General features: G+C 44.7%; 1 protein-coding gene across 3 annotated transcripts in view; it reads left to right on the forward strand.

The window, feature by feature from the left end:
- Nucleotides 1-12,085: 12,085 nt before the first annotated feature.
- The window catches only part of ELF2 (E74 like ETS transcription factor 2), a 48,750-nt gene continuing 42,517 nt past the window's right edge, over nucleotides 12,086-18,318 (forward strand). Inside the window, exon 1 of one of the 3 annotated variants that reach the window (XM_048510205.1) lies at nucleotides 12,086-12,374. The gene's annotated coding sequence lies outside the window, so the exon portion shown is untranslated. Of the gene's footprint in view, nucleotides 12,375-12,484; nucleotides 12,607-13,655; nucleotides 13,675-18,318 lie in introns of those variants that run through there. The other 2 variants (XM_048510206.1, XM_048510207.1) reach the window with 2 other exon arrangements.

The following is an 18,318-nucleotide window of genomic DNA, read 5'->3' on the forward strand; positions in this document are numbered from 1 at the left end:
TTAGATTAGCTGAACTTAGATTAGACTCAAGTGAGAGCATAGAGGCAGGTGTTCAGGTGAACTTGGCAGTTTCTGCGGGATGTTTGTCCATACTTGGATGTGGATGGCTCCCTGGTGCATGGGGTCGATGACCCCTGGCATGATGAACAACCCTGTTCAGCCGGCGGAAGCTTTTGGCAAGACCAGCCTAATGGTCTCCCGTGGGGATGGGATCACTATACTGAGCTGGAGCAGCGAAGATCTCATGGGGAGCTCCGGGGAAGGGTTTGAGGTGCGGATCTTGGTTCGGGCTGGGGAGATGCCAGGCGGAGCCCCAGCTGGGCATTGGGAAGCGCCCGGCCTAAGACTTTCCCTGGGGGGTCTTAAGCCCTCTGGGGAGAGACCCTCCTCCGTCAGAGGTTGTAGGCCCCCGCCGGGCAGCCTACAATTCCTCGGAAATGTCCTGGCTTGCCGCCAGGTGAAACACTTCGTCCGGGCTGCCTCATGGCAGCCGAGGAAGGCGGCGACTAGGAAGGCTGGCTTGATGGGAAATGGCGAAAGAGCCGATATCCTGGCAAGCTTTGAGCAGGTCGGCCAGCTGGGGGTTCCTTCCTAGGCCTGTGATAAACTGCGGCACTCAGCGGAGGCGTTCTCCTTGCCCAAAGGCTGCAAGGAGGTTAAGCCCTGGGCCTCCCTCGTTGTCAACCTGCCTCTTGAGGGCCTCCTGGAGCCTGTTCACAAACTACGGCATAGGGCTCTTGGGGTTTTGCGGATGGTGGAGAAACTCTGGGTTGGCTGGCGGCATTGGGGACTTTGATAAATGCCTTATAGAAGCACTCAGAAGCTGACCGTGAAGTGGCCTCAGGCAGGACAATCTGATCGTTGGGGTTGGCCAAGCATCGAAACCGTAAAGCTGGCCGGCTGTGTAGAGAAGCGCCGCCGGAGAGGCGCTCCTACTGATACACTGCTGGCGGAACTTCGCTTTCCCAGATCACAAATTGTGCAGGGAGCTCCAGGAGCATCACGAAGGTGGTTTTCCAGTCGTCCGGAACCATTAGGTGATTCCCTGCTTGATTGCCTCCAGCATGCCTCTCGCGTGAGGGCTAGTGATTCCCTACGTCTCGCGCTCGCTTGAACTCCAGTGAGGATGTTATAGTTTAAAGAGGCGATTTTCGACAACCCGCCCGGATGGCGCCATACCCTCCCCTCAGTATCTGTGAAATGGGCCGGAGGGCACTGAAATGCAAGAATATCGGCATGCGTCTTCCGTCAGGGTTCTTTCTTCTGCAGATGCATTGGCTATCGTTCTCGAGAGTTTTGAAACCAGCGCCATTCACCGATGTGGCCGGAGGTGCAGTGGCCGGAAAATGACGGAACAGGGGAGGCGGCTGAGCAGCAGGAAGTTTGAAATGGGTGAGAGCAAGGGGCAGAAGGAGGACAAAGCGTCCAATTTAGTGGATAGAAAATTCGGGGTTGAAATTGAAGGTGAAAGATCGAAAGGAGGCTGACTACAGCAAGGGAGCCGTGGAGTCTACCAGGCTGATGGCGACAAAACATTGTCTCCGTCAGTAGCAGCGACATCGGTAGCGAGGCTCTGTCGCGAAGAGTCGCCCGATGTTTTCCCAGTCAACAGATTCAATGTCCCCCCCTCTGGGTACCATGGACACTGAGCTTCAATCTCCTCAACCAATTTGCGCCCAGCTCCCTTCTCTTCACGAGGGACCCTGCCGCATTTCGTTAATGCTTTCAGTTAGATCCAGCGTGCTTGTCATAAAGCCCTGCTTTTGCAAGCTCCCATACTCACCGGTGTTCCGTCCGGGACGAGAGAGTGTCCTAGGGCCGATGTCTCTGGATCGCCCGATCCAGAGGACAGGCGATACGAAGCAGTGGTCCCTGGATCGCCAATCCAGCGGACTTGGATTATCATGAGGCCCTTCCCAGGCGACGGTGAGCAGGGTGGAGGTTCGAGGGATTCCGGGTTTTCGGCACCAACTTGTAGTCATCCCGCAGGGTCCAGCTAAGGAATAGGCTAGAGCCCGGAGGGAGGTTTTCATCTGGTGGAAGCGTCAGCAACAGGAAGCGGGGATTTACGTGATCCTGACAACTCTCCCTGTGCTGGTCTCTGGCACCTTTATTAGGGTTTCATTGTGGGCGTGTAAAGGAGGTGGGTAGGGAGATGAGCGGGAGACCGGGAGACCTGGAGCTCAGCGTGTGATGCATGATCTCACCTGGCTACGTGCGGAGAGGAGCGTAAGCGTCTGAGCCTAATCCTCACCTGGGGGCAAGACCATTGTCCCTGCGCCCGGTGACTGAGCCAGACAGTTCATGACCCGTGACTCATAGGGGGATGAGGAGTGGGGGTGCGGTGCGACCAGAAGGCCGTAGGTCCGTTGGCGTCCCAACGTTCTACCACGGCGCTGCTGGGTCAGCAGTGCATTACTACACACATTCAGATAGTAGAATGTTTAGCGCCCAAACTCCATGTGATTGGCTGAGCGAACATTCTATAGCCAGAAGACAGGGAGTTTGAGGGGAGACTCAGTATTCAATGGGCAATGGACTCTGGGGACTGATTGGGAAATGTTGTGTGGATTGTCGTCGCTAAAAACTCCACTCCTATGTGAATGCTGTCCTCTAAAAACGCCACTCCTGTGAGGAAGCAGCTTCAGTTGAATATAGAACGTATTAACTCTGCAGTAAGTCTCACTGCTTTCCTAACAAACTTCCAAGTAAATGTGTTTTGTATCATAGTCATAGGGGCCTCCACTTTCTTATAGCAAGGCAAATTTTCAGAGTACAGCTGGCCATTAAAGGGATGTGCAACGTTCAGTGTTTAAGTGATAAACTCTTGGGCTGATTCCAAAATTTCCTCAAGGGATTTATTCACAGTCAGCTACTGTTCCTTCTGCTCTGAAATGCAATATCCTGTAGATTACATAATGGGTATTATAACGTGCATAACCAGAGCATTTTTTTTCATATGCAAATAGCCCACTATCATCTGCATCAAGGCTGACACACGCTCAGCCCTTTTAGATATCAATAGTCAGCGTTAGTTTGGTAAGATATATTAATAAACAGTGTTGTATCCTTAAATTAGATATCAGCATAAGAAGAAAGCATACTTTAAAACAGGAGCACAATTTAATGGGCTTTTCCTCTGAGTGGGGTTGCAGTAAAAATAATGAGGATCCATAAGGACTCGTTATTAAAATCTATACTTTTTGCACCAAAAGGACTCCATAATGTATTAAACTGTGCCTTCACAGTGGACTTTTATGATCTGCCTAACAAAATCATGCAAACTCAGAAGGGCACATATGGATTCTTCTAGATCCCCCTTTCCCTGACTTTTGAGACATTAAGTAGTGGAAGAGATCTGCAGACTATCCAACCTCTGCCTGAATTTGCTGTTACAATGTTTACAGAAAAATGCTGCTGCTATAGGCCCAACCCCATATTGCACTGCTTAAGTCCAATCTCCCTCTGTGCCATGGTCCAAATCCAAGACGGGGGGCCCATGTGACTAAAAATGATCCAAAATTGTTGGGAACTCCAAAAATGGGAGCTTCCTGCACACACCTGGTTTGACAAGACCCAGAACTAATATAGCATGTTGTTAGACTTGAAGAGAACAAAGGAGCAGCTACTATATAGTCCCATTCTGTGCTGCTGATCCTCAATCTGCTTCCTTCCATGAATCTGCTAAGAGAACAATTTGGTTCCTATCATCATAATGTAAGTAAAGTCCATTCTTGCTTCTAGGAGGCATCACAGGTTATGGCCACAGGGTGTGACTTTTGAGCTGGGTGTACAGGAAGTGAGGGGCAGTTGGTGAAGCTGAAGATTGAAGTTTTGCCATAAAATGACCTGAATCTTCAATTTTATAAAATGCTGAATCCTTCCAAGAGACAGGAAGCGGATTGTTTTATTTTGGCCTTGGTGAATGAAGAATCTCTGAGGGAGGTTTGTTGTTCTTCCTGAGCAGCAGTAGTGTAGTGTTTAAGAGCAGGTGTACTCTAATCTGGAGGAACTGGGTTTGATTCCCTGCTCTGCTGCCTGAGCTGTGGAGGCTTATTTTGGGAATTCAGATTAGCCTATCTACTCCAATACACGCCAGCTGGGTGACCTTGGGCTAGTCACAGTTCTTCTGAGCTCTCTCAGCCCCACCTACCTCATAGGGTGTTTGTTGTGAGGGGGAAGAGAAAGGAGTTTGTAAGCCCCTTTGAGTCTCCTTGCAGGCGAGAAAGGGGGGATATAAATCTAACTCTTCTTCTTCATTTTTTCTTAGAATCACTGTCTGAATACTAGGTCCTGGAAACTCATCCAATTAAATAACACTGCTCAATCTCTTCTAAGAACTATCTTACGTACCATGTATATACCATGTTCTACAAGTCACAGCTGAAAACAGTACATTCATTTTGTTCTGCTTTTATGATCTAATATTGACTTCCATTTATCCAACTTGCAAAGTTCAACTTAATCAGAATATGTGTTCTTGCATTAAAATTGTTTTTGATCTTGCAGGTCAGCTCTTTGTGAGACTATCTTGTTCAGCTTGATTTCCAACAAAGAGCCAAGAAAGAAACTCTCAATAACATCTAAGGTGAAACTGTTCAAAGCCTCTGTAAACTAGCAGAAGATTAAATTCTAAGCCGTCAGAAGGTAGGCATACAACTGATCTCCACAAGATAGAGATCAGTTACCCTGGAGAAAAAGGCTGTTGGCATTATATTTGGAATTTCCCAACCTACAACTGGCAAGAGAACATAAGAAAGAGCCTGCTGGATCAAAGCAGAGTCCATCTAGTCCAGCACTCTGCTACTCTCAGTGGCCCATCAGATGCCAGGATTTTAACCTGGCTCTCCACACCCTAATCCAGCATTCTAACCATTAAACCATTTGGATCCCTTGTAGGGGCCAAAGCTGTAGACAGGGAGAGCAGTAGACAGCTGACTCAAGACTTTTCTACATTACAGATACCTCAATGTCCTACTTGCCTACTGCAAACTTGTTGAGATTTTGTATGCCTCTTGAATTTAGGGCAACACAAGGGAAGGAGAGAAACATCTGCATCATTCTATAGTCAAAACTTGTTCCAGCTAAGGTTGCCAAACTCCAGATGGGGCCTGGAGATCTCCAGAATTACAACTGATCTCCAGATGACAGGGATCAGTTCCCATGGAGAAAATTGGAGCTTTGAAGGGTGGACTATGGCAACATACCCATCTGAGGTCATTTCACTCTCAAAACCCCACAACTCACAATCTCCATCCCCAGGAATTTTACAATAGTTTCCGGCCAACAGTACATGCTGAAAAGATAACAAGATGAAATTAGAGATTAGAGAAATGCTAAGGTCAATTCCAAAGGACAGTCCAGGCAGATAAAGCAAATGTGACGAAAGAAGCAAGTAGCGACATTAGCAAAAGGCTTCTACTGTGGGGGGTAAAAAAGAGCAAAGGAGTCTGAACTTCGAGGAAGTTTTTTGTGGCTCACTCAGATTTCTGTTGCAGTGACATATATCAAACAGAAGAGGGCACTAAGTCACAGACAGTAAGGCTGAGGAGAAAGCTATGCTGCCAGCAAGATAATAAACAAGTCATAAAGGTATTAATAATGTCTCTTTTTCCACTGGGCAAGAGTAGTGCAATTAAGTACATTTCAAAGAAAATGCAATGCTTAGAATTTGTTTTTCAAATCTCACTGGTTTGAGTTGTACCATTAGTGGCTGATGGTAATGTATGATGTTTGCTTTATTAGACAAGTGTTCAAATGGTTCTGTTTTTTAGAGTCCCATTTATGATACAGATAATGAACTGAAACTTGTATGCAAACCTTATTTATATCTCATAGCCATTAAATAACCACAATTTCTATATTTCTGCACTTGTCTTTTTTTTTGGGGGGGGAATAAGTCACAGCTGACTTAGGCAACCCAGTGTGGTTTTCAGGGCAAGTGTTGTTCAGAGGTGGCTACCCATTACCTACCTCAGAACCCTGGCATTCCCTGGTGGTCTCCATCAAAAAACTGACCAGGGATGACCCTGCTTGGCTTCTGAGATCTGACCAGATCAGACTAGCCTGGCCAGGTCAGGACATACTTGTCACATAGATTGATGCAAAATTTGCTTAAATGCTATAAACACTTGTGAAGTGTTTAATTGCTTAACAAAGCAATTCTTATCAGATTTTGACAGAATAATTATGGTGGCTGAGGTAAATTAGTCCATGAAATATCCAGTTTATATAATAACAGGTGCTTTCCGTTTAAACCAATTCAGGCCTTGCTTACTGGTAATTTTTTGTCTCCTTTATGAGCTCACTTCAGCATCTGGTGCCCACTGTCTTCTATTCTCATCATAACTTCTACTGTTTTCAGAGGTGTGGCATGCACACTCAACAAAACACAACTAATTGTCTGTTCTTTGCCTATTTTGTTACCCTTTTACTTATGGGATGTAGCTGAAAAACAAGCCAACAGATTGCATGTTCTGAGTCAAAATGGAAGGCTCTTCACAGTGGTTTCATGTAACCACATTTCTAAAACAATGAAGCATCTTTTTCACATCAGTCTTGAAAAAGGAAGGGTATCACAAAAAGAATTTGAGAACATAATATTGGCATTATTTAGAATACTTCTGTACTGCTTCTTCAAGGTGCTGCTTGAGACATTTTACATTTAAAAACCACAGTATAAAACACAAGTCATTAAAAACATAAGCATAACACTATCTACAAAACATAGTAGACTGTTGAAAAGCTGATAACGCCCTAATTAAAAGTCTAGATTTAAAAATGTGTTTTAGCCGTGCCCCTAAAAGAAAGTAAAATAAGTGCCAGGCAACCTCAAGGCGGAGGACATTCGAAAGGTGAGATGTCACTACAGAAAATGACCTGTCTCTTGTTACCCTTACCTCTGAAGGCAGGGAAACAGAGAACAGAGCTTGAGTGGAAGATCTTAACTGACAAGCTGGACAGCACGGGAGGAGATGCTCCTTCCATATATAACTCTGATGCTCACAATGAAGTCACAAGGATGAATGAGGAAAAAAACCCCACAGGGATAGTGAAGACTCTCCCTCCATAAACTGATGAGATACAAAATTGGAACTTCTGTGAAACAGGATGGAATTTCAGCTTTTTTCATCCCTGCACAAGTCGCACCAATCAAATTTCTTGTTTTATGCAATTATCAAAGGGAACACTCCTGCACACCTCTGCAACCTTATTTAAAGATAACACCACTTCTGTACTTTAAAAAGTTTTAGCACCATCAGAGTTGTCAGATTGAGAAATTTAGAGGGGAAAGTGACCTTGCTTTCAAATAAAAGAGAGTATTTGGCTACATTCCACTATCAATTTTCAGAATTCAAACATTTATTCTCTTTTCAGCTTTTATTCGGATTTGGGCAAGCAGAAAATACAAAGGGCAAGCAAGGGGAATTAAGGAAAGGCTGAGAAAATTCGCTGGTGAAAATTTAACAGAGGGAACCCGAGGAAGGTGGGGAACTTAGCAGGATAAGAGCAGTAAGAAAAACCATTCAGTTTGGTTCAAGTCTGCCAGATAATAAGAGCTACTCAGGGCCTGAAAATCCATTCCACAGTTAGACTTTGAAACACACAGAATCAAATCTAAAAGACAACTGGTTTGAGTCCAGAAGTAAGGGGAGAAGGTAAGCTTGTGTAGATAGTTTTGTCTAAATATTGATTGGCAAAATCGGGGTCCTCCCTCAATGCCTAACCTCACAGCTTTAAACAAACAGCATGGACCTATAACAACACTAACAGAAGAAAATGTGTGAGGAAGCAATGGATATTTAGACAGGGTTAATTGACCTGAAAAAGTTTCCTGCTTTGCGCTAGCAATTGCATATAACACATTACTAGGTAAATTGTTTATGTCACAGATAAACATTATTTTGTTGTCCACAAAGATTTTGGCTCAGATACCAACTCAAGGGAAGAACTCAGTAGTTGCAACCACAGCAGCAACCTGATAATAGATTGATTATGACCTTTTTGAGTGTGTGGGCACATTTGGAATTCTGACACAGCATGGTGGTTTCAGCCATAAAAAGGCTGCCACAAGAGGTGGAGATAGTAGTCTCAGAATGATTGCCATAGTTTTAATTTTCAGTCACACAGATTCTCGTGTTATGGTGGTAGTTACTGCTAAAGCAACATTTTAAAAATATACACAGCCTTGCTGGGCAACAGCTCTACCTGACCTCACCCACTTGGTGGGTGCCAAAAAAGGTACTGGTGGGTATCATGGTGCTCATGGACAACATGTTGGAGACCCCTGTTTTGGGTTATGATCCCAAGACCTGCAAGTTCGCAACTCTTTTCATAGCCCACTGAATTCAGTGGATCAGGCTCCATTGATTACTCCCCAGCCTGTCCATAGTTATGCATGTTTCTGGTATGAATGGTATTGAAGTCGTTGCTCCTGAACATTATTTAGGTAGTGTTGTAGTGGTTAAGAGCAGATGGACTCTAATCTGGTGAACTGAGTTTGATTCCCCAGACTCTAATCTGGTGAACTGAGTTTGATTCCCCATTCCAACACTTGAAGCCCGCTGGGTGACCTTGGGCTAATCACAGTTGTCTCAGAACTCTCTAAGTCCCACCTACCTTAAAAGATGTCTCTTGTGGAGAGGGGAAGGGAAGGAGTTTATAAGGTGCTTCGAGATTCCTTAAGAGGTAGGCCGCTTCCGCACGGCCCATTTATGACGGCCTGGGGGCGCCAAAAAAGGCGCCCCCAGGCCGCCGTTCGCACAGGCGCCGCTGCTGCAACGCAGCAGCGGCGACCTGACTCTTCTTCCCTCCCCAGAGGCGGCGTCAGAAGCCGCCCTACAAGCAACTAACCCTTTAAAGGGGTTGTTGTTGGGAAGAATGCAGCGTCTTCCCTACAGCCCGGTCGCGAACAGCGCCCGCCCGAGCGGCAGCTGTCAAATCTCGCCCACTCCGCGGTGTCCTCACCGCACTAAGCCTGCGAAGGCGTGCAGCCTCCGTCTCCACGCGCCTCGCGTCGCAACCCGCCCACACTGTCCTCCGACCTCCAGGGTGGGAGGCGGCAGCGCGTGCCCGCAAGCCGAGGCTACCGATGAATAGGCGACTTCCTGAAAGCGATGAAGGCGCAGAGGCTGCTCCGTGCGGAGCCATGCCTGCCGTATCTGCCCGACCTCCCCTTCGCCTGCCTTTAGCAGCTTCGATGCCCGAGCAGGCTGCCTCCATACGCCGGCCAGAACTCCTGCCCGGCGTGGGGAAGTCTAAACGTGCAGAAACGGCCGTAGATAAAAGTGGGGTATGAAAACCAACTCTTCTTCTAGTAGAATCTTTCTGGGTCAGACTGATTTATATTGTATAAAATAAGAACTGGACCAGTTGAATGATACCACACTTTTCTAATGAAATATGATACAGGAATTCTTATTTAAGATTAGAGGCACTGACACATTGTACTGTTGGCATGAGAGTTAAACAAACACACTGGTGCAATAACTTATAGGCATGCATTTCACATCAAAGGTCAAATACATCAATTGAAACTGAGGTAAGGATTGTTAGGTCATTGCCTATTGACAGTTCTGATCATATATCTTTCAATGAACACAGGAAACTGCTTCTATCTGGCCAAACTCTGTATTGAGATAGGCAATGGATTTCCAAGGGGAGAGATGAGTTTTTTTCCCCCAGCACCTTCTACCTAAGATACTTTTTAGTTGGAAATGCCAGGGATTGAACCTAGGTGTTTACTGGTATGTCTTGCAGCCCTTCCTGCTCACTGCATCAAATTGTGCATATTTACTAGGACCCCTCTTCAACAAACCACTGATTACAAAAATAGAACCACAAGGAGAGGTAATTTAAAGACAAGAGAATCAAGGTTATACACAGCTATTAATTAGGGGAAAGTAATTCAGTGGCATTTCCCAGATGTTTTAGTATTCTTTAAAGGTCAGGATTTTTTTTTAAAAATCTAGATTTAAAATTGCAGATTTTTGGTGGCTATTGAAACAGGTCAGACATTGACACTTAGGGCTCTGTCTAGCAAATCTGCGTTCAAGAGGAAGCTGAGATCCCAGCAAGAATAATCTTTTTTTTGTCCTCAACTCATGGCTGGTTAGGGGTTTCAAGGCAAGATATGTTCAGGTTTGACATTGCCTGTTTTTGCATCATGGTTCTGGTATTCTTTGGAGGTCACCCATCCAAATATTAGCCAGGTAAGAGCTGAGACTGTGTGACTGGCCCAAGGTCACCCAGCAAGCTTATATGGTGCATGCAAGTGCGGAGGTGAACTTGGGTTTCAAGGGTTCTAATCCAGCACCTGAACTACTACATCACACTGGTTCCCAAAATAATCATAGAAAGGCAGGAAAATCATCGACCAGTGTGATATAGTGACTAGTACTGGGTTGTATACAAGAAACCCAGGTTCAAATCCCCACTCTACTACGGATGCTTCCTAGGTGACCTTGGGCCAGTCACTTCCATTCAGCCTCATCTACCTCATAGGGTTGTTGTTAACAGGCCTTGAAATAAATGGGATGTTTGTTTCTTATATATCATCTCAACAAATGGTACTGGTTTTTCAACTATATTATGGAAAATGCATAGGTACTCACAGGGACTTATTTTCTCCTCTCTTTTATTTCTTCTTTCTCTTCCTTGAAAACCAAATTGTAGCCTCTCTCCTTTTCCTGTTTTCTTCTCTCCTTCCTATTCACCTGCCAACCTACCTTGATCTTCAGTTTTTCCTTCTCTCCCCAGCAACCTCTATCTGATAAAACTGTGGTCTTGCAGGCACATACCTCACTTTCCCCTCTATTCCCTTCTCTATGCTATTTCCTTTCCTCATATAATCTTCCTTGCCTACTTTCTACCCACACTTTATGTGTCTCGCATCTTCAGCTATGTTATTATTTCATTTATATGACAGTGTTCTGTACAACGGGAGCCCAAAACACCTTATATAATTCTCTCTCCTCCATCTTATCCTCACAACAAGCCTGTAAGGTAAGAGCCAATGTGATGTAGTGGTTAAGACTAGGTGCATTCTAATCTGGAGAACTGGGTTTGATTCCCCGCTCTGCCACTTGAACTGTGGAGGCTTATCGGGGAAATCAGATTAGTTTGTGCACTCCAACATATGCCAACTGGGTGGCCTTGGAGTAGTCACAGTTCTTTGGAGCTCTCTCAGCCCACACACCTCACAGGGTGTTTGTTGGGAAAGGAGATTGTCAGCCCCTTTGAGTTTCCTTAAAGGAGAGAAAGGGGGGATATAAATCCAAACTCTTCCTCTTCTTTTAAGTGCAATTGGCTCAAGATCTCCCAATGAACCTCCAAAGCAGAGTAATTATCTGAACATAGGTCTTCCAGGTTCTAAATGTGAAACTCTAACCACTGTGCCACACTGGCTTTTGTGGGGTGGCTGCCATTGAATAGTAGGCAGTGTATTGTCAAAGGCTTTCATGGCCAGATTCAACTGATTGTGGTGGGTTTTCTGGGCTGTGTGGCCATGATCTACCAGCCTGGAAAACCCACCACAACCAGTAGTAGGAAGCTTCGTTTGGGTGAGTCAGGCAAGTTGCATGGTAGCAAGCCACCTGATGGTTGTGACTAGGGTGGCCTCACCAAGTCCTCATAGGGACGAAATCAGCCCCAGAAAGGGCACAGTCTCTTCCCTTGCCCTTTACTGACAGAAACCAAGGCTTGAAAGCTGACAGTACTGTAAGGTTGCCTAGCAATGGCCATCAACAGCTACAGGTACTGCTTCTATTACTTGGGGTTTTGTAATCCTCACTGTATTTTTATACACATTTCAGGGTTTTCGGTAAACCCGGGATACTTTTCTGCCTTCTTGTTTGTTCATGGCCCCAGTCCCAGCGTTTCAATATCCACAGACGTGGACATTTCGAGAAACAGATCTATTGGTATCGTCCTCTCCCTCTCCTCCTAAGAGAGCAGTAAGGACCGTAAGGCCAGAGCCCCAGCCGCTCGCTTCCCTTTGCGAATGGGCATGTGCGAGCTTGGCGCACATGCCCACTAGGCGAGGGCGCTTCAGGTGCGTGAGCATGTGCAGAAGCACAACTTGAAGGCCGGTCTTGTGCGGGCTGCCCTGAGCGGGTGGGCGAGCGAGGGAGTGAGGCGAGCAGGGCGGGCAGCCTGGGCTATCGCACGGGCCCAGCTCGTCCTTTCCCTCCCTCCCCGTCTCCTCCCCCAGCGTCGGGCGGCTGCTGTTAACAAGGAGCGGCCCCTTTTCCCCTCCTCCCCTGCTGCTGCCGCTGCCGCTGCCGGCTGTTTTTCCCTCCCGCCGCCGCCGCCGCCGCCGCCGCTCGGCCTGGGCGAAGAAGAGCCGTGACGCTTCCCTTTGACATATAAACAAGGTAAGGGAAGGGGGGGGAGGTGGCGCGGAGGGTCCTGCGCGGTTGCCTCCGCGGCGTCGGCGTCGCGGAGCCCTTTTGGCCCGCAGAGCAATGGCAGCGGCCGTTCGGGCTGGACCCGGCCTCAGCGGTGGTGGCCGCCGAGACGGAGTAGACGAGCCCCCAAGCGGAGTGGACGCGCTCGCATCGACCAGGCCAGATGTCCTCCCTTCCTCGGAGGCCACCTCCTCAGCATGTGTGTGGGAAGGGGGGCAGATGTTTGCCCTTTCCCCCTTCTGCATCGTCCCCCTTTTGAAAAACTATGCCGGGCTGCTGAGCACTGGCTGCTCCTGGAAGGATCTCACTCCTCCCGGGCCCCGGTGGTCTGGAGGCTGCTTCCACTGTGGGGAGTCGTGGTCTCTCTCTCTCTCTCCTCCCCCCCCCCCCATCTCTGTTTGTCCATATGTGCGTCTATTTTATGGAAGTTTGGATCCTGGGTCATAATCTGGCTCTGGAAAGTCCCTGAATTCTCGTAACGTAACGATGATCTCTCTCTCTCTCTGCCCCCCTCCCCCTTGGTTAAACGATTGTGCAATTGTTGCGGGTGTGTGTTGTGCACAGTTAAGGAAACGAGGACGGGCAAGGGAATCATCCGAGACTGTGTGCTTACTAGGCTAGGGCTGGTCTGTCAGGTTTTGGTCCGGGGCTGGCGAGCAGGTCATGTCGTCTGAACATACTCGAGGCATTATGCAGGACCCGAGGGGGTGGGGGGTGGGTAGGATGCGAAAATGTCAGCGCCGCTCCCCCTTCCTGCTCCCATATTTGCTGGCTTGGCTTTGTTGACGATGCTGGCAAGGGAGGGGAGCAGAAGTGGGGAAATCGAGGCCATCGCTTTCAAGTGAGGCGGATTCAGTCCGTTCCCTGTCAAATGGGATGTCTCCTTTTCCAGCCATCTCTTCCCCCCGCCCCGCTTTACTTTCAGTTTCTCGTGTATATATGGCCTCCTTTCCTGGAGGAGACTTGCATAGGGAAATCAGGGGTGCAGGGTCGGTTCGGCTGTTATCGGAGCGACTTCTTCAGTGCCTGCGAAAGACAGAGCTTCCCCCTCCCCCTGAATGACAAAACAACAACAATCTTGTACCCGGCGTGGCTTGCAAATATTTTCCACGTCTCCGAAGAACAGGATGTGGATCACTGCCCTCTGCACGTGACTATTTTTTTCTTTTTTTAGGGAGGAGAGTTGTAAATGAGTCCTGACATGTTCTCTTTGCTGTTGGGGTTCTCTGGGTTAGCCCAGTCTGATCAAACCATTGCCTGGCTTGCTGTGAGTTTTCTCTCTCTCTCTCTCTCTCTGGGTCATGGGACTTGTCTGGGATTCCCGCTTTTTCTAACTGAGTGCAGTATGTAAAAGGAATTGTCATATGATGATTCAGTTCTAGAAAGGGAAGGCAGATTGGAGTCTGCTGTCCTTGTGACTCTTGTAGGCTGTTGCGATCCTTGACTACATTTATGTGAGCAGAATATTAGGTTTGTGTCTGTGCACACCCCAAAATCCATAATGTACTTCTCTGTTACAGCTTTAAGCTCTTGAACTATTTTCAGAGGAGACAAAGAAGAAAGAGTAGGTTTAAGTTAGCGACAGCTACAAGAATTGACACTCCCAATAATTATTTGATATTTAATAAAGAAAAATTACTATACTGTGCAAGAGACACTTGAATGTGTACTGTGTACTGATGTGTATGATACACATTTTTAAGTTTTAAATATGGTTATTTAAAATGACATTGCTGATCTGTATGGCTCATTTTTGCAAGTTTTAGTAGACCAAGGGACAGAAACAAGGTGTGCCAGGTCAGAATATTCAGCCAAGCTGTGTGTCAACTGATGTTTAGAACTGAAATAGGATACTTTGGTGAGACATACAATAGAAGGATTGTGGCTTGTACAGACAATAAATATCCTGTGCAGAGACATGGAAGTCACCAGCAAACCCCTTTTCAGGTGTTTAGCTCAGAAGGAAACTGATTCTTTCCCTCAAAGTGTGACCAGTATTGCTGTGATGACTACGTATTATTATGAGAGTATCAACTTTTGGTTAGTGTCTGACATTAATGATGAAATATTATCTCACCATTCCATGGCCTACACATTTTTGTAGCTGTCTTAGAATTAATTTTTTGTGACAGGTAGCCAGCCAGACAGAAACCTTTACTGGCATAGATGGAATTAATCTGTACGATGTAGGTGATTCTTAGACCCATTCAAAGCTATAACATAAAAGAATAGGTGAAAACATTAATTAAATTTCCCATTGGGAATGTGATGGACAATTTACTTCGTCTTTTTAGCAAAACTAGACAGCTGTTGACTGGAAGCAGCTAATAAAAAGTTTCCCACTTCTGAGGTAACAGCTGGGTTCTGATCAATTTTTTGTGAGCATGATATATCTTGGGTGTTATAATGAATTAATTGCTTTATTAGGCCCATATTGTTAGAAAAATAGAGGACCTTCTATGTAGTTCTACATATTTAGTTCTATAAAAGGATGCTTTAATTTTTGTATTAACCTGTAATCAATAATAGGGACTGATTTTAAAATTATGTATGCAGTATAAGTCTGGTACCTGCTTATACAGAGTGACTATTTGCTTTTAAGAACCTGTGTCTTGCTTGGTCTTTTAAAAATAAAAACTGATTTGTCAAAATGAAAATAAGCCAATTGGAATATAAAATTAAAGTCCTATAGTCTAACCCCCACCAATCGCTTCTTCAATCATGTGTGGTGGAAAATGGATGTAAAACAAGGATGGGTTACATTGACTGTGGTTGTGTATTACTCTTTGTGGCTTTTTCCTTGGCTTCATTCTTCTGCTGCTATTGTTGTGTACCTGTACTGGCTGGTCACTGCCCAGGTACAAGTCTAGGTGATGTCGATGCATTCTGTTGGCCATATGAAACTACCGGTACTTCTGGCCTAATGTGGTTTCTCTGGTATAGAGGTGTAAAATGTCTGAGAATTTTAAATGAATAAACAAATTCTTTTCTGCCTTTTTTGGGAAGGAACTGAAACTGGGGGCGGGGGGCAATATACCAGTAACCTAAAACCAAAACTTTACTTACTACTTTAATGACATGAAATGCGTAATTTACTTTACATAAAAATTATACTTTGGTGCGTACATGAATTTACATTTATAGATTCTATTTAAAACTCAGTCCACTAAAATCCTATTAATTTGAATTTCAAATAATAGTTGCAAATGTATTTGAGATAATCTGTAAACTGTCCCATCCTGAGGTTGTAGTTAACTGCACACTTATGCACGAAGGAACAAATAGCATTTATTTCCATGTAAATATATCATTCTTAAGTTATCAAAGTTTAGTTTTCCTAGTTGCAAAAGAGAGGGAAATGTGTGTGTTGTTTTAATGGCAGTTGTAAGAGATTAAAATATAAATTATTTGGGTTTAGAAGTGATGTATAAACATATTGTCATGACGAAATGGAAGGTTCTCTATTTCTAAAGAGAAACTTGGATACGGAATAATCATATTATTCCATTTATATTACAATTCTAGAAAAGAACATTTCCTAAGGTGTTTTTCCCAACCTTGGAAAAATAATGTAAAACTTAGTTTCCTGACTAGTTTGTGAATGTATATTTTGCCTGTTGAGTGTACCACTTCATGTCCATGACCCAGCCCTCCCCCAGAGAGGATTTATTTGAGTTTTAGAATATGCTATCCCTAACACTAGAGAAACATTAGAAACTTCTAAGGCATCATATAGAAAATTCAGGTTATCAAAGCAGATGAATTCAGATTTAAGATGGGCATGCAGTTCAGATCTTTCAGCAGAAAGGTGATACAATCACTGTATCCAGCCCCTGACAATACTCTGGTTTTCTCATTTTGGACCAAAATTGAGTTTCTGAACAAATTTCAAAGGCTTAGGTTCAGGGTATTCTGTGTGCAACCCCCACCAGGCCAGTCTGACTCCTCCTTCCTCTAGCAACCTTGTCATTAACCAACAATACCCTGGTCTTGTCTGAACTGAGTTTCAGTTTATTGGCCCTCATCTTTCTTGTTGTGATAATCACCCTTTGAAACAAATAGGCAAATCTTTTAATACAAAGGATGATTACGGTATGTTCTCTATAACCAACTCTCAATAATGAACTACAGCAGTTTATAGTAGTTGGGGCTTCTAGACAGTTGCCAAGGCTAGCTCTCAGACAGATCTATTATAAAAGGTAATGCATATTTCACATTATGCATATTTCATATAAGAGGGTGTGAGTGGTGACCAGAAATGGGGATTTCTCAGTGATCAGGCCTGGTTTGTGGAAGGTTTTCCTTACTATTGGCATCAGGTAAAGAGAATGGTTTTTTGCCTGGACTTTTAGTTAAGTTTTTCTTGGCAACTTTTGGTTAAGATTTTTGAGAATTTTTGTAACATCCTTTGCCTGTAGTTGTTTTATTTTACTGGTCCTGTTTTATTCGTTGTTTACTGATTTGGGTTTTTTTGGGGGGGTTGGTTTATTTGCTGTGTTTTTTCCATTGTGTTGATTTTAGATTTATTTTAGATTGATGTCTTAATTAGTTTATGTTTTAAACTTCTGAAAATAATCTCAAGCAGTTTATGTAGAGAAGCAATTTAAGCAAATAAATTTTCCATGTATTCCAGAGCAGTAGTTGTAGCAGTCATCTGCAGCCCAAATAAGAGTCTTGTGGCACTTTAAGACCAAAGGAATTGTGATGTAAAGTGAGTCAGAGCTCACTTTGCCACATGCAGGAACTTGGACACTTATGTGGCAAAAATGCACATGGAATAAAAACTACTAGCAGAACAGGGAAACATCACAGAAGCCTACAATTCCAAGACCCAGATGTGTTACGTTATATTTCAGAGCATGGCTGAAAACAAACATCCAGTCAAATGAGTCAGTTATCCATCAGAACTGATATGGGCCACTCACCTATTGAGTTCCTGCTGCCACTGTCTTGCTTATGAGCTTCCTGCTTATGGGTTGGCCACTGTGTGAACAGACTGTTTGACTTGATAGGCCTTGGTCTGATCTGGGTTTTCAATTTTAATTTATAATTTTGACCTATTTCCTCTTTTGTGTACAATGAGTTGATTTTTGTCAAAGTGGCAGAAGAGTATTACAAGCACATTATGCATATTTCACTTAAGAGGGTATGAAGGTGAATGTTCTAACTGATGGTGTCAATTTTGTTGCTGGGTTCTGTGGTAGTGTTTCTTGAGTAAATACACGGACAGAGTTGGCACTTTTAGATGTAGAGACTAGTCCATGGGTTTAGGTGGTTCATTGTTGCTGGTGAGCTGTTCTTCAGATTGGGGTGGTAGTCTATAAATAACAACAAGGGCATTCTTCTCAAAGCCTGCATGAAGGAAGGATCATTTTCCAGGGGAGGTGTAGATGTTGGATTGTGTACTGCAGATATTTTAGTTTTGAATGGTAGGTGACACCGTATTTCCAATGGGATTTGTCTTGTAGAAGGTGACTCCCAAGTGTGGCCTTGTCCATCCATCTCTTTACTTCCTTTGGTTTGTACTGTCGTTTTAGGAATGCTTAATGTAAATTCTGAAAGTGGTTGTGCTGTCCAACAGATCAGTGCAAGTGTGATTACATCTTACAGCTTGGCTGTAGATAATGGATCATGTAGTATACTCTGGATGGTAGTTGAAAGGATGTGATCAGTACGTTTCAGGTGCAAAATGTTCATGTGTATTGTGTAGTTAATTGTGGGGTCTGGAATATGAACCTGCTACATGGACTTGTTTAAGCTCAATCAATGGTTAAAAATGTAGAACTACTTAAGGGATTTGGGATAACTCGGCAGCCTGCCAGTTTGTGCTATGCCCAGCCAGCCTCTGCTCAGACTTGTAGAATAGCTTTCCCCTGAACTTGGTTCTGCTGAGGTACATCTCACCACTGTT

The sequence above is a fragment of the Sphaerodactylus townsendi genome, linkage group LG10 (assembly GCF_021028975.2).
Source record: "Sphaerodactylus townsendi isolate TG3544 linkage group LG10, MPM_Stown_v2.3, whole genome shotgun sequence".
NCBI lineage: Eukaryota > Metazoa > Chordata > Lepidosauria > Squamata > Sphaerodactylidae > Sphaerodactylus > Sphaerodactylus townsendi.